The 15,662-nt window shown below is 39.9% G+C and overlaps 1 protein-coding gene and 1 non-coding gene across 3 annotated transcripts in view; one reads left to right on the forward strand and one right to left on the reverse strand.

The window, feature by feature from the left end:
* MAP7 (microtubule associated protein 7) overlaps nt 1–15,662 on the reverse strand; it is a 179,044-nt gene that overhangs the window by 83,905 nt on the left and 79,477 nt on the right. The window lies entirely within an intron of this gene.
* TRNAW-CCA (transfer RNA tryptophan (anticodon CCA)) lies at nt 9,896–9,967 on the forward strand. Its single transcript has one exon. It is a non-coding gene; the product is annotated as a tRNA-Trp (tRNA).

Consider the following 15,662-nt stretch of genomic DNA (forward strand, 5'->3'; position numbering starts at 1 on the left):
AGGGAAACTCAGCTTTCAAAACAGAATATGAGCAATTTAAGGGTAGATCACTGCACTGTTGGGGCTTCCCTGGTAGCTGAGTGGTAAAGAATCCACCTGCCAAGCAGAAGATGCAGGTTCAATCCCTTGGTGGGGAAAGATCCCCCGGAGAAGGAAATGGCCATCTGTTTAAGTGTTCTTGCCTGGAAAATCCCATGGAGAAAGAAGCCTGGTGGGCTACAGTCCATGGCATCACAAGAGTCGGACACAAGTTAGCAACTAAGCCACCAGTACCACCATTGTACTATTAGTACAGATGCCTAGAAACTGTGGAATAATTGAGTTTTTTTAAAATAGAGATTCTATGATAACATTGCTACCAAACAGGTTAAATAGGCTTTTGAGGGTCACCAGTTGCACATGTAATATTTTTATAATATGAATGTGTTCCAGCTTTCAAACGGCCAATGCATAAATGAACTTCTGGAACCTAACCCATATATCACAGGGAATTGCTATCTTTTTTTTTTAAACACTACAGAAGTCTAGCAAATATGCCTAAGGCAAAGGTCATAGGTGATCATACTTTAGAACTAGTTGAGAAAGGAAGTTCACTTCCTAAGTGTCATTAGCCATTTCAGTTTAAATGTGTGAGAAACAGTCACTCATATGTTGCTTAGTTCAGTGCCTCTGAATATACTATTCAGTTTTTCTTAGGCAAGATGTTTCTAGAAGGCAGGCTGAACTTGACTTTGTAAAATAATGTTCAGTAGCAAAATTATGGCAACTACTGATGCCCAATAAAAATTTCATGTTTCATATGTCTAAAAGACAACATTTTTCATCATCTGAAAACACCATGGACAAGCATTTAGTAGAAAGCTGAGTGCCGAAGAATTGATGCTTTTGAACTGTGGTGTTGGAAAAGACTCTTGAGAGTTCCTTGGACAGCAAGGAGATCCAACAAATTCATCCTAAAGGAAATCAGTTTTGAATATGCATTGGAAGGACCGACGTTGAAGCTGAAACTCCAATACTTTGGCCACCTGATGTGAAGAACTGACTCACAGAAATGACCCTGATGCTGGGAAAGATTGAAGGCGGGAGGAGAAGGGGACAACGGAGGATGAGATGGTTGGATGGCATCACTGATTCAATGGACGTGAGTTTGGGTAAACTCTCGGAGCTGGTGATGGACAGGGAGGCCTGGTGTGCTGCAGTCCATTGGGTCGCAAAGAGTTGGACATGACTGAGCAACTGAACCTAACTGAAAGTAGGAAAAAGACAGATAAGGATGGCTGACACCTATCTCAGTGGGAGTTGTTTTCAAAAAGAAAGCATTTAACTTTTTCAACTCACCAGACTGATTTTAGAGCATCTTACTCATTAAATCACACTGAAATCAAATATGGATGTTGACCTTCAGAATGATCAGATTAATGTGATTACTATTAAATGAGTATCTAAGTCTTTGCACCAAATAACCAGTCATATACACTTTTTGCTGCATCAACATCTATGCTGTATAATAATACATCAATTAGCCTCAGCAATACAAGCACTGATGATACATGCATATGTGTGTGCGAAGTTGCTTCAGTTGCGTTTGACTCTTTGCAACCCGATGGACTGTAGCCCACCAGGCTCCTCTGTCCATGGGGATTTGCCAGACAAGAATACTGGAGTGGGTTGCTATGCCCTCCCCCAGGAGATCTTCTGACCCAGGGATTGAATCCTCGGCCCTTAAGTCTCCTGCATTGGCAGATGAGTTCTTTACCACTAGGGCCACCTGGGAGGCCCTATTGATGACATGACGGTATAACAACTCCACCATACAGGAAGCTAGGCATAAATACAAATGACATCATGTTTCATCTTTGTCATCAAGGCTGATTTTTAAATCCTCCATGTGTACGTGCCCTGTGCTAGATTAAGTGAGTTAAACCAGTTAAACAGGTGAACTTTTGAGACTGCTTGACTAACTGAAGTTTTACTTGTATATCTGGTAGAGCAACACTTCTCTAACGCAGGAAAAGGTTCTTACAATGACATACATTGCTCCCAGAAACACTACTGCCTACAGCAGAAAGATAATAGAAAGTCCATCTATTATCTTTAGTTTCAGCAGAGAACTGCCTCCTTGCCTCCTTCCTTCCTCTTCCACTGACTCCCAAGCAGTATCATCTGTATTGGGGATGTTGCTGCTTCTAATCAGAGTGAGACTTCCCAGGATGGGAGCCCAAGAGTCCCTCTTGGACCCCTTGGTAATTGATTGGATAGGGTCTAGTGCCCACTCACAAGAAGTGTGTATGAGAGAGCATCTCAGTACCCACCCAGTGCTGCCAGAGTGGGAAGTTTCCCACCTCCAACTCCAGAGCCCTTGGCCCACTTCACAGGGATTCCCAGAAGCCAACAGCTTTGTTCCTAAGAATTTAGTTTGTGGACACATCACTCTACCCTGGAATAGAGCCAGTACTATCTCTGTGGCTGTTCCTTAAAACTCACTGCTCCATACTGACCTGACTTACACCAGTTGGAGAGCACTGAGCTAAATTTGCATTTAAGAATGACAGTTTCATCTACATGTTTGGAGATGAGACAGAATTCATGGCCATGTCTTAGGAGCCTACAATAAAATATCTACTGGCAATACATTTTCATTTCCATTAATCTGGAAAGTGTCCTCAACCAGCTTTAGAAGTGCGCTGATTCTCATTTCACTAGCTCTTTTATAAAACTCAACTTTAAGCTGAATATAAAAGCTAGAAAAACTATCTTAATACTATGCAATGTTTAAAATATTGATTATAAACCTTCATATTTTGGTTTTAGACCATTACACACCTTTTTAGATTACTTAAAACAATGCTTCAAATTCTAAAAATGTCCAGTTTAGTATACGCTACTTCTCATTCAGCCTTCCCCCAGCACACTTCCGGTGGGCTCTCTCTTATCTAGTATCAGATTAACTCAATAAGGAAAGAAAAGCAGCCTGAGGCAAAGCTAACAAATGAAAAAATAAGAAACCAGCAGGGAAAACACTCAGTGTGAAAGGGGAGAAACACAGATTGCTCATTAGAAAATTCATGCTTTAAAAAGTTAAATAAGACAGCAGAATCACTGTGAGAGGGAAAAAATAAATATGTTAGTCACAATAAAAAAGCAACAACTGTGAGAGCTATTTATCAAGCGGCATCTAATGTAATCAGCATTGCGCTAGGGTCTTTACATCCATCACATCAAATTCCTACAGGCATCCATGCAGGGTAGGCAATGAACACCCCCACGTTACACTGAAAACACAGAGGAAGAGATGAGTAAGTGGTCGAATGCGGTGATCTGCCTTATGCAGTTTTCACTCAGCATGTTGATCTTCGAGAAAAGGGTTAGACAAACTCACGTGCTAGACTACCTGGAGAGAAGCCCTGGTCCTGAGGTGTGACTAGGGTATGAGAGGAAACCAGTGGTTTTTTCCTTTTCTCTCTGATGAGAAAAAGCAACGCGAGGCCTCAGGCCTCTGATGACCTATCCTGAACCTAAGGAGAGTCTGCGTATCTGCTTTGTGAAAGTTCAGCCTTGCATGGGCAAGTGCACATGATGTCACAGTAGTTTTACTATTTCTTGGTGGTTCATAATACTAATGAATTCACAATGAAGCCACAGTTAGTTTTAAAGAAAGAAAGCAGTCTCTGAGACTACAGAAACAGAAGCAACACCTTCCATGGAATTCTAGAAAATCCACACTGGATGAAATCATATTTTTCTTCCCTCGCCCTCACTCTCCCCCTCCCTAGCTTAATTAAAAGATACAAAATGGAGAGCATGAACAATTCTCCTAGGAATCTGATAGTAGTTACAAGATACATGTTTCAACCCCTTTCTCTGCCAAAATTGAGGCTACAGAGCAAAGTTGAAACACGCAGCTCAGTCTTAACTTGTACTAATAATTTTATGTTCGGCTTCACTATTGATGAGTTAATGCCTAAAACCATGTGGAGGATCCCTAAAATCTTCAGGATGCACTCAGGACCCTCAGGGCCATACAGTTCCTCTTTTCCAGGAATAAAAGTAACAAGTCAAAAGAAAAAAAAAAAGTAACAAGTCTACTGCAATCTCTTTTTTTTCCCTCCCCACTTTTCAAGATGAAATGCAACTGCTCTCTGACCCCAGCTGACCCTTGAATAACATGAGTTTGAGCTGAGTGGATCCACTTACAGGGCAGTTTTTCCCAAGAGTAAACACTACAGACTTGGGAAGAATTGGTATAACTGGACAAACAGTACAGTGCTACATGGCCCGGGGTTGGCTGAATCCAAGGATATGGAGGAACCCTGGGATGCGGTTCCCACTAAATTCACTCGATGTCATAAGAAATTGTTATTTTCCAGTTCAGGATCCTATTTAGTTTATGATTATAATAATACCGTGTGTGTACGGTCAGTTGCTCTAGCCCACCAGGCTCCTCTGTTCATGGAATTTTCCAAGCAAGAACCCTGGAGTGGGTTGCCATTTCCTACTCGAGGGGATCTTTCCAACCCAGGGGTCAAAGCTGCATCTCCTGAATCTCTTGCACTGGCAGGTGGATTCTTTACCACTGTGCCACCTGGGAAGCCCCATAGTAATATTGGGGTTGGCCAGAAAGTTCATTTGTATTTTTCTTTAATATCTTACAGAAAACCTGAACAAACAGTTTGGCCAACCCAATAACTGAGTAGCCATAAGTACCTTTTTTAAAAGTCAATATAGGCCAAGAAGAAAGGAAATCTTGCTAAGACAGTGATAAGATGACAAGTCTGAGAGTCTGAAGTGGACCTAGACATAAACAGGGAGTGGCTGGCTTAGTCGTCAACTTCATGCTTGGTCTTGCTCCCACTATGAAGGGTAATCTTAGGCTGATGGCCAGTCTAAATATTGTTAGATTCAGTCTGGACTCAGTTTATTGTACTCAGCTGCCAGTCGGGCTGAGCAGGTTTGCTTGGTTGGCTAGAGCAGGAGTCTGAATGCCAAAGCATAATCCATGTACTGGTCCAGTGCCACAGAACCACTGTCGAGTACAATAAATAATGGGTGAGCAGCATGAGTTGGGTGGTAATCATATGTAATTACTCAGCAAAATATTTAATGAGCAGACATCATTCCTGGCATAATAACACAAGGATAATGGTAGCAAAGTTAATCTCAAAGAGACCCACAGAAACTGATAATAAAGATATAGCACGGTTAAGTATTCAGTGGAGGAACTTCCCAGATAGTCCAGTGGTTTTAAGACTCAACGCTTCCAATGCAGGGGGTTCAGCTTCAATCCCTGGTTGGGGAACTAAGATCCCACATGCCTTGAGGCACAGAGGAAAAAAAAAAAGAAACAGTTTTGGGGAAAAAAAAGGAAACAGTTTTGGAAAAAAAAAAGAAAAAGGTTTGAGAAAAAAAGATTCTATGGAAGAACAGACAAAGGTAAGGGTGGCTTTCTGGAGTAGGCATATGGGTGGGTGGGGGGGCACTTCTGGTCAAGGAGAAAGCAAGGCAACCAAAAGCAGGAGGAAATTACCATTACAGAGAAAAGGACAGATATGCATCAACCTTCAATCATGCCTACTTGAAACTGTCAACTTCTTTTGTAAATGAAAGGTGGCATCTTTATTCCTTTAAAAATACTTTTTCCTAAAGTACAGTTTCTCACTTGTTACAAGGAGGAAGCTACATTTCACAGCACATTTCTACTGCTTCATAATTTTAGAATATGGGTCCCAGGACACAAAACTGTCCAAGGCAGGGGGCTAAGTCCAATATTAAAATAAATTTATTTTATTATAAAGAAAGCTAAGTCTTATTTTAATGATCATTTTGGTTTTGGATTTTTGCATGTGTGTGTGTGTGTGCTCAATTGTGTCTGACTCTTTGGGACCCCATGGCCTGTAGCCTGCAAGGCTCCTCTGTCCATGGGATTTTCCCAACAAGAATACTAGGGTGAGTTGGTTGCCATTTCCATCTCCAGGGGATCTTCCTGACTCAGGGATCAAACCCACATCTCCTGCGTCTCCTGCACTGCAGGCAGATTCTTTACCACTGAGCCACGAGGGATTGGATTTTTATATACAATTATGTATTCAATAAAGTTTAATATTTTATATTTATTTTTTCCCTAATGTATATATAGCATCAAAACCACTTATTTGCCACCCTATGGTGCCTTGCATTGCAAAAAACAAATATTTTGATTCTAGGAATTAATGATAAAGTCATATCATTCAAGTTCAATGCTTTTATCATAGAATTAATAGTATTCTCATCAGTTTCCTTAGTGGGTCTAGTAATTTTGTCTTTTGCTTACTTCACAATTACATTTTACTATCTCAGTATATGGGAAGCTATTTCTTGCTTTTTATTTAGATCATGAGTACCCTTGCAAATCTCAGGAAAGCCACTGTCCTCTTACCCTGAAAAATGTACATGCAACTTCAGAACGTTTCATGGCTCCCAGGGATGGATGGTCAAGTACCGGTTCACCTTCTGCCACAGCAAAAGATGCCTTAAGCAGTTATGAGTTCCAAACTATAAAGTGAATCTTCCTCATTTCTTGAGATGATTTTTTTTAAAAAAACCAAATATAAATCCTTAAAAATGGGATACTTGAAATAGTTCTCAAAGAACAAGCTTTCAAAGCACTTCTCATTTGAGGGTTTGTATGAAAACCACCTCTGGGCCTTTCACACACAGATGTGCAGGTCTGACCCAGACCTGCTGAACTGCAATCCTGAGGCATAAGGCTCAACTCTATGATAATAAATAGCTCCCTAGAGGAGTCTGATGTACATCCCTGATTTAGAACCAACGGATCATGGAATTTAAAGTAGGATTCCTCTCTCGCAGGCTCAAGTGATTTTTTTTTTTTCACATTTTTCATACCCTGGCAAAAAAAAAAACACCAAGTCTGGGTTTCCTGGACTAACATTTTAAGATGAGTTGGTGGGCTTCAGTCTTTTCTAGGCTCAGCAGCCTTCAATCTAGGGTATGAATGCTCTTAAAGGCACCTGAAGGCTTTCCACCAAAGGATTTTAACCTTTCTTTCTGCTTTGGATTCCTTCGGCAAAAGGTCAGGCTAGATTCCTACTCAGGATAATATTTTTAAATGAATAAATTAAAATACGTAGCATCACAAAAAATACAGATTTATATTTAAAAGCTTATAAAGACAGCAAAAGATCTGTAATATACACACATACCTACATGTGCTTCTTTATTAACCCATTAAATAACACAATCTAGAGTTATGTCTCACAACTGCCATGATTTCAAAGCAGTTATCTCTTTAAGCTGCCTTTTGACCCTCCTAAAACAATTGTAATGTGTTATGAAAATATGACTTCTGTAAATGCTAATACTGCTGTAGGTTCTTTTGCTCACATTCATAATTAAAAGAAACATTCAATTTCCAGAAAAGGTTATTAGAAATACAGATGTAATTATTTTCTTCATCCAAATTCACAAACTTCAGACTACAATTTTATTAGTCATGCTACCTGGAGTTTCAATTTTGGGCCTTTAATGAATGAATGATCCAATTTAAAATTATTCTTAAAGAAGTCTGGCCCTACCCACTGGTATCTCCTAGAGGTACAATGTGCTGACTAACTGTTTAAGCCTACATCTTTGTTACAGCTCTCAGGTATTATGTGAGCAGATCAACTCTACCCCAAGGTCAACTCTTTGCTAAATCATGTGATCCCACTATTAACTGACAACACAGAATGTAACCCAGAAACTTGACAAGGAGTGCTCACTCGGTAGCTAGCACAGTTTCAAGAAGCCGTATTGTGGGCAATGTATGGCAGACTGATTGTATATACTCTAAAATCTATTTCTGTATTAAATTAGATTAATAGTTGTGTAATGAACCACACTGTCCTCCATAAAACCTGTTTTTATGGTTACTTCCCAACTTTACCATGCATTCAATCTGTTTTGAATGTTTTATTTTTTAATTGAAAAATTAAAAAACAATTTTTTGGCATCACACAGCATATGGGATCTTAGTTCCCCAACCAGGCATTGAACCTGTAAGCCTTACATTAGACGTTTGAAGTCTTAACCACCAGACTGCCAGGGAAGTCCCTGTATTATGTTTTAACACTCATTTCGACACTGAATAACATCTGGGACTAAAAACAAATGAAAAAACTCTGACATATTTACATCACAATCAGAGTATTTTAAACTAGAACACCCACCTCTCACACATATACACCTCAAAAATTTTCCAGAGCTTCTCTTTCCTTTTGTCAGTGCAATAGAGATATGTTTTAATACTATTTCAACTAAGATTTATACTTTATAATACATCTTTAAATTGTAACAAAGCAAAATTTAAAGGCTCAAATGTTGGCTGAATAAGCATCATTTTGAAAACAATACTTAAGTTCTTCAGTTCAGTTCAGTTCAGTTGCTCAGTCGTGTCCGACTCTTTGCGACCCCATGAATCGCAGCACACTTTGGTGCTTTTCAAAAATTGAAACAATACTGTCCTTTTAATATTAATTTATCCTGAAAGTTATCACCTAAAATTTTAACCAGTAACTTTCATATAGTGCTGTGCTAAAATACGATGTTTTTCTTCTAAAGGCAAGGAGTCCAAGGAATTACAAATAAGAAGCTGTTTTGACTTCTGAGGGGATAAGCAGGTTCTGGGAATTCTATAGTAATGCTCTGGAGTTTATACTGGAAAAAGTCTATAAATAAGCTTAACTTCCCTTAAGGTCTTTTCAGCAACACTATTATTTAAAACTTTGTAGGATAGAGTTCAGACTTTTAAAAGGCCACAAACTGTTAAAGGACAATGGACTTACAAAGTATTCTGATTCTACAAAATGTTTCACTGAGATACTGGACAAATAAAGACACAGGAAGAAGTCACCAATCAATCCTTTCAACTAGATGCTGAGAATAGAAAACACACTTTAATGTTTTAGGTCTTTTAGAATGACTAACTTGCCCTCCCAGGTGGCATGGTGGTAAAGAATCCGCCTGCAATGCAGGAGACACAAGAGAGGCAAGTTCAATCCCTGGGTTGGGAAGATGCCCTGGAGAAGGAAATAGCAACCCACTCCAGTATTCTTGCCTGGAGAATTCCATGGACAGAGGAGCCAGAATCCTTCCCCATTACTCCATCCAGCCATTGCTTACTCAGTGCTGACATCCAATGTGTCAGGTAGTCGGGATATAACGGTGGGAGGCAGGTGTGGTCCTGCCTATACGGAACTTATAGGCTACAGGGAGGCAGGCGTTGGAAAAAATGGTCATATTAATGACTTTTACACTGAGAACTGAGATAACAGCTCTAAAGAGAAGTATACCATTCTATTGAGGACTATAACACAGTGAGCTGAATAAGCGCTACTATTTAAAATTCCATACGGCTTCTTTTAAACCTTTCTCCTTCAAACTAACACAACTCAGGATATATCTTTACGTATAAAAATACTATAACTAAAACAACTTAGTTTACTTACGCTTACTCCTTGGAAGAAAAGTTATGACCTACCTAGACACCATATTCAAAAGCAGAGACATTACTTTGCCAGCAAAGGTCCGTCTAGTCAAGGCTATGGTTTTTCCAGTAGTCATGTATGGATGTGAAAGTTGGACTATAAAGAAAGCTGAGCACAGAAGAATTGATGCTTTTAAACTGTGGTGTTGAAGAAGACTCTTGAAAGTCCCTTGGACTGCAAGGAGATCCAACCAGTCCATCCTAAAGGAGATCAGTCCTGGGTGTTCATTGGAAGGACTGATGGTGAAGCTGAAACTCCAGCACTTGGCCCACCTGATGCGAAGAACTGGCTCTTTGGAAAAGACCCTGATGCTGGGAAAGGTTGAAGGCAGGAGGAGGGCACGACAGAGGATGAGACTGTTGGAAGGCATGGCTTCCCTGGTGGCTCAGAGGTTAAAGCATCTGCCTCCAATGCAGGAGACCCGGGTTCGATCCCTGGGTCGGGAAGATCCTCTGGAGAAGGAAATGGCAATCCACTCCAGTATTCTTGCCTGGAGAATCCCATGGATGGAGAAGCCTAGTAAGTTACAGTCCACGGGGTTGCAAAGAGTCGGACACGACTGGGCGACTTCACCTTATCACTGACCCAATGGACATGAGTTTGGGTAAACTCCACAAGTTGGTGATGGATAGGGAGGCCTGGCATGCTGCAGTCCAGAGGGTCACAAAAAGTCGGACATGGCTGAGCAACTGAACTGAATACAACTTAGAATCTGAAACTTATTTCTAAGATTTCTTCATTTAACTAAGTTTTTAAATAACACCTCTCCCTGTCAACCACTTCATAAATGCAGATTTTTAAAAAATGGAAGGTATTAATTCCCACCATGTAATACTGTCTGCCTAAAAATGAAGAACTTAATACTTCAGTATAAAATCAGTATCTTAAGTATTGACTTCTTAAGAGGGGCTTTTTGAGATATATGACTTTTTTTCAAAGTGGCTAAATCTTCTCGGAAGAGGCAAGGCTCAATAGCATAAATCAATGTCCTATGTTTCGACGGTTACTGCAAAACTAGCAAACAACTGCAAATGCATGGAGGTAAAAACCTTTGTTTTTCTCATGGGTATAATTTCAAAACATTCTGATGACAGCTACTGGCTGTAAACACTATGTACAACGTTCAGCATATTTCAACAAAGCTTAATAATTAATAAACATCCTATGTCATTAATTTATAATCAATTGAAGCTGTTTCAGTTTTCCAATGCATTGCTTAAGATTCTACCCAGTGGTAATTAGCTGATGGTGATAGCTCTAAAATTCCTTGATTTGTATGTATCATTTTGTGCTTTCTGAAAAATCCAGTGAATTAGGGTTCATTCACCCAATGCACAGCAAAGCCAATCTGCTGACACTGTGGTGAAGGAAAGCACAGCATTTATTGTAGGATGCCATGCGAGAACAGGATAGTTTGTGCTCAAAAGACCTAAATACTTGCCAATAATTTTCAGGGGAAGTTTATAAGGACAGTGTGAGGGATAGGGTCTTGGGGTGATTGATCAGCTTATGCACAATCCTTGAATTAGCCGACAGAAAGCAGAGACATTACTTTGCCAACAAAGGTCTGTCTACTCAAGGCTATGGTTTTTCCAGTAACCATGTATGGATGTGAGATTTGGACTGTGAAGAAAGCTGAGCACTGAAGAATTGATGCTTCTGAACTATGGCGTTGGAGAAGACTCTTGAGAGTCCCTTGGACTGCAAGGAGATCCAACCCGTCCATCCTAAAGGAGATCAGTCCTGGGTGTTCATTGGAAGGACTGACGCTGAAGCTGAAACTCCAGTACTTTGGTCACCTCATGCGAAAAGTTGACTCATTGGAGAAGACCCTGATGCTGGGAGAGACTGGGGGCAGGAGGAGAAGGGGACGACAGAGGATGAGATGGCTGGATGGCATCAATGATTCGATGGACATGAGTTTGAGTGAACTCCGGGAGTTGGTGATAGATAGGGAGGCCTGGCGTGCTGTGATTCATGGGGTCGCAGAGTCGGACATGACTGAGCGACTGAACTGAAGGTAATACTGGTATTTTGAGAATCTCAATTATTAGTTTTCTAGTTCCAACCTGTCTGGGGTCTACGTGATGCTAGGCAGCATATGGTTGACCGCCTCCACCTGGTAGGAGTTTTTTCTATCAAAGATGTGGCTCAGGGTATTATCTGTAACCCTTGAAGAGGAACTAGAAGTCCTTGATTTTGTTTTGTGGCTAAACTATAATTCTGTCCTGCTTGACTGCTTTCCTTTGTTTCTGCATTTTTCCATTTCTCTGATTAAATTTGCTCTTTGGAACTTGGGGAAGACTAAAGAGGCTAAAGGTTTTTTTTTCCTAATAAAAAAGAGATGGGGGAACACATGGGTGGGAGGATCTGTCCCCAGGAAGGCTTGTTATCAGTCCCATTGGCAATCAAATGCTAATTTGGATTTAGGACTAAGTAGCTCATGAAGATTTAATGCCATCCATACTGGGGGTCATGAGAAGGCAATGGCACCCCACTCCAGTACTCTTGCCTGGAAAATCCCATGGACAGAGGAGCCTGGTGGGCTGCAGTCCCTGGGGTTGCGGCGAGTTGGACACAACTGAGCAGCTTCACTTTCACTTTTCACTTTCATGCACTGGGGAAGGAAATGGCAACCCATTCCAGTGTTCTTGCCGGGAGAATCCAAGGGACGGGGGAGCCTGGTGGGCTGCTGTCTATGGGGTCACACCGAGTCGGACACGACTGAAGCGACTTAGCAGCAGCACTGGGGCAACAAGAGTCGGACATGACTCAGCGACTAAACCACAACCACATGGTCTATGTGGGCTTCCCTGGTGGCTCAGTGGTAAAGAATCTACATGCACTGCAGGAGGAAGGGGTTTTACCCCTGAGTGAGGAACATCCCCTGGAGAACAAACGGCAACCCATTCCAGTACCCTTGCCGGGAAAATTCCACGGTTAGAAGAGCCTGGCGGGCTACAGTCCATGGGGTCACAAAGAGTCAGACGTGACTGAGTGACTATGCACACATGCACAAGGCATATGATCTATTTGCAATGAAGGTATCTTCAATTATCCCTCATCCTGAGCGGTCTCCTTGTGATTGAGATGTTAAATTCAGCTGGTAGTAGGGATACCTGGAGAAAAGCATCTGCTTCAGCCAGTTTATGCTGCTCCTTCTCAATTACAGCACCAGTCATGAATATTGGAACTAGCTTCACCAATGGTTAGAACTATCCCTTTCTAGATCCTTGGTATTTTTCATCTAGTGTGAACCCTGAAGAGGAATATTAGACATGTGCTTCCAAATGCAGCACTGAAGACCCTGAAAGTATGTGGAGCAGAAAGCAGCAGTATTAGAGTTACAGTTAATTGGTATAATTCCACGAAAGGAAGTTAGTGGTATGAATCTACTGCCATTAAAAGATTTAAAACTACTAGCTCGACAATTGCACTTCTGAGACTCTATCTTAAGGAAATAACCTAAAATATGAGAAAAGTCTTACACCTAAAAATGTCCAGTAGAGTACATGAAGGGCATCAGAATGCACTGTTCCAAAAGATGCCACTTTGGTATTATTTTCAGCTGAAGGCACTGAGAATCAACAGATGCGGAAAGAATTCTCTGCGCATACCCACCTAAAAGCTGGGCATAAATATCGCCTATGATGGTGTCCCCCTCTCCTGTATCAGAAGGAGGAGAATGGCTCATCCCCAGAGACGGAGATGAGTTTGCATAAACAATCCTACTATAGTAACCCTCATCTTCCATTAGCTCATTTCCTAATCACTTCCCCACAGTATATCATCTCTCAAAGCCCAAGCCACCTTTCTTTTGTTAAAATGGTATATACTGAATCCAACTAAAATCCCTCAGACTTACTTGCTTTCTTTAACTTGATTGCAACTGTTGGGTAAAATTAACAGCACTGAATTATAAGAACATCACACTTAAATGCTTGTATATTTGAATTCTGTATTCTGATTAACAGAGTAAAACACAAAATCCAAATATTCAAAACAGTAATTCCTAATAATGTTATACAAAGATGTTAATCATTGATTCAGGACTTTATAACTGCTGTGTTACAGAAAAACATGAAAACCATGCACTGTTAATATTAAGTAAGGAGAAAGCTTAAGTATTAACTTTTACTTTCTTGGTCCTTCATCACATGTTACTTGTTATTCAAGTAATGTTATTTTATGCTGTCTGAGACAAGACATTACAAATACATTTATATAACCAGATTATGACCAGAAATGGATTATGGCATTATCTTTTAAAATAAAGTAGGTCTCATAGAAAAGCATCTGTTAATGGAGAATGATTCTTGTGTATTAAAATGCTAACCTAAGTTTTAAAGTTGGCTTGTGGCTCAATTGAAGTTCATTTATTCATATCATCCAGAGGTTCTGATAAGAGAAAGAAATTATATTATCAAGACTGTACACTGATGTTTGCAATTCAATACTAAAATGTCAGTTCAGAGAATATTTAATTCAATGACTCTGTGAAATGCTGAGAAAGGATTAATGACTTTTAATACATGACTTACATCTTGGACTATAAGCAATGAATCTTGGAACTTAAATATCTCTAGGTTGCATGACAATACATGTTGCTACCTTGATGCCCTTCTTGTTCATTCCCTAGCAACATACACCTCCTAGAAAGAGAATTTTAAACTCCTCTCTTTGAAAATCCCTGCCCCTGCTCTTTCTTTATGAGTTATCTGTGTGTTCTGTTATGGATAAGTCTATTTAATCTAACATACTTTGAGATCCCTCAAGCTTTAGGTGAGCAAATTATATTAGAAAACTTTTAGTTGTATTGATGCTTGTTTCAAAGACCACCTAATCTAAAAAAATCATCAGGCTCAGTAAAGTAAGAGCTCTGAAAAACTGCAGAATTATTTTCTCTCAGGAAATTAATAGCAAATTTCTATACAGAGTAATAGTGGCTAATACATTTTAAAAGTTTAGTACCGTATCATTTAAAAGGCAAACCATATACCCAATGATATTCATAAATAATTAAATAACTACAAATGCAACTGCTGTTTACTGAGCATCTATTATGTTCCAAGGCTGTACTACATGCTTTAAGCATTTTGTCTCATACAATATTTTCTTTATTGTAAGCCTGCATTTAGGTAACACTTTCCCCGCTGTACAGAGATGAAAACTGAGTCTCAAAGTTAAGAAATCTGTCTAATGTGAACAGCTAAATCATGAATAAAATCCACATCAATGTGACTTTAAAACCTAGTATCTTAACCACTATGCCATAGTGTTTTCTAGATTTATTTTTCAAATATGGCATTAAAAACTGTACCTTAGTCTTTTTTATTGTTTTGATGGGGTTTGCTCCTTTAATTAGTGATATTCTGACAAATAACAGAATTTAAAGTTATAAAGCACTTAAATTCTCATTTAAGGAAAGAACTTGCCCTGTTTTTTAAATGTGTATTCAAGTGACGCTGTATAATTTGTTTAATGGATTACAAGTCACTTTCTTGTGTATAAACTCACTTGACCATCTTAACTTGATTATGGTAGGTATGCCTGTTGCCCTTTTATAGGGGAGGGGACTGAGACTCAGAGATCAAATGGGATTTGCCCTTGGTTATACAGACAGCCTTAGAATAGAGTTTGAAAACCTTGTCTTTTGACTCTACAGTACAGCAATTTATCTTCTTGATAGAGGTATAGATTTAGTGTAACTTTGGGAATGGCTAGTGTTTTGTGAAAGTCTTACTGAACAAGATTCTTAGCTTCTGAAAACTACACCTACATAAAACTCCTGGTAAAGGAGCTGAGTCCACAGGGTTGTGTGATGCTTCCGGGGTGTGTGGGAAAGGCTGAGCCTCTGGAACTGAGTGCTGACCTCACCGAGGGTGCAGGGGAGGAGGGAGTTTATCTGGCCTGTGACTTGGCATTTTATCACAAAATTATTTTTCTAGAGTCCTTGATTTACCTATTTTTCATAAAGGAAGTAAACTTTTCAGTTTTCTGCTCTTGGCACATGTCTAACTGAGGACAGTAACATTTTCTACTGACTTTCTTTTCTTCTAAAAGTTGGCACAAGGCTCCACTTCTGTGTCAACCACAGTATAAATTAGCGTGCCCTGGTGCAGATTTTATACAAAACTGTAT

This window comes from Capricornis sumatraensis, chromosome 13 (assembly GCF_032405125.1).
Source record: "Capricornis sumatraensis isolate serow.1 chromosome 13, serow.2, whole genome shotgun sequence".
Taxonomy (NCBI): Eukaryota; Metazoa; Chordata; class Mammalia; order Artiodactyla; family Bovidae; genus Capricornis; species Capricornis sumatraensis.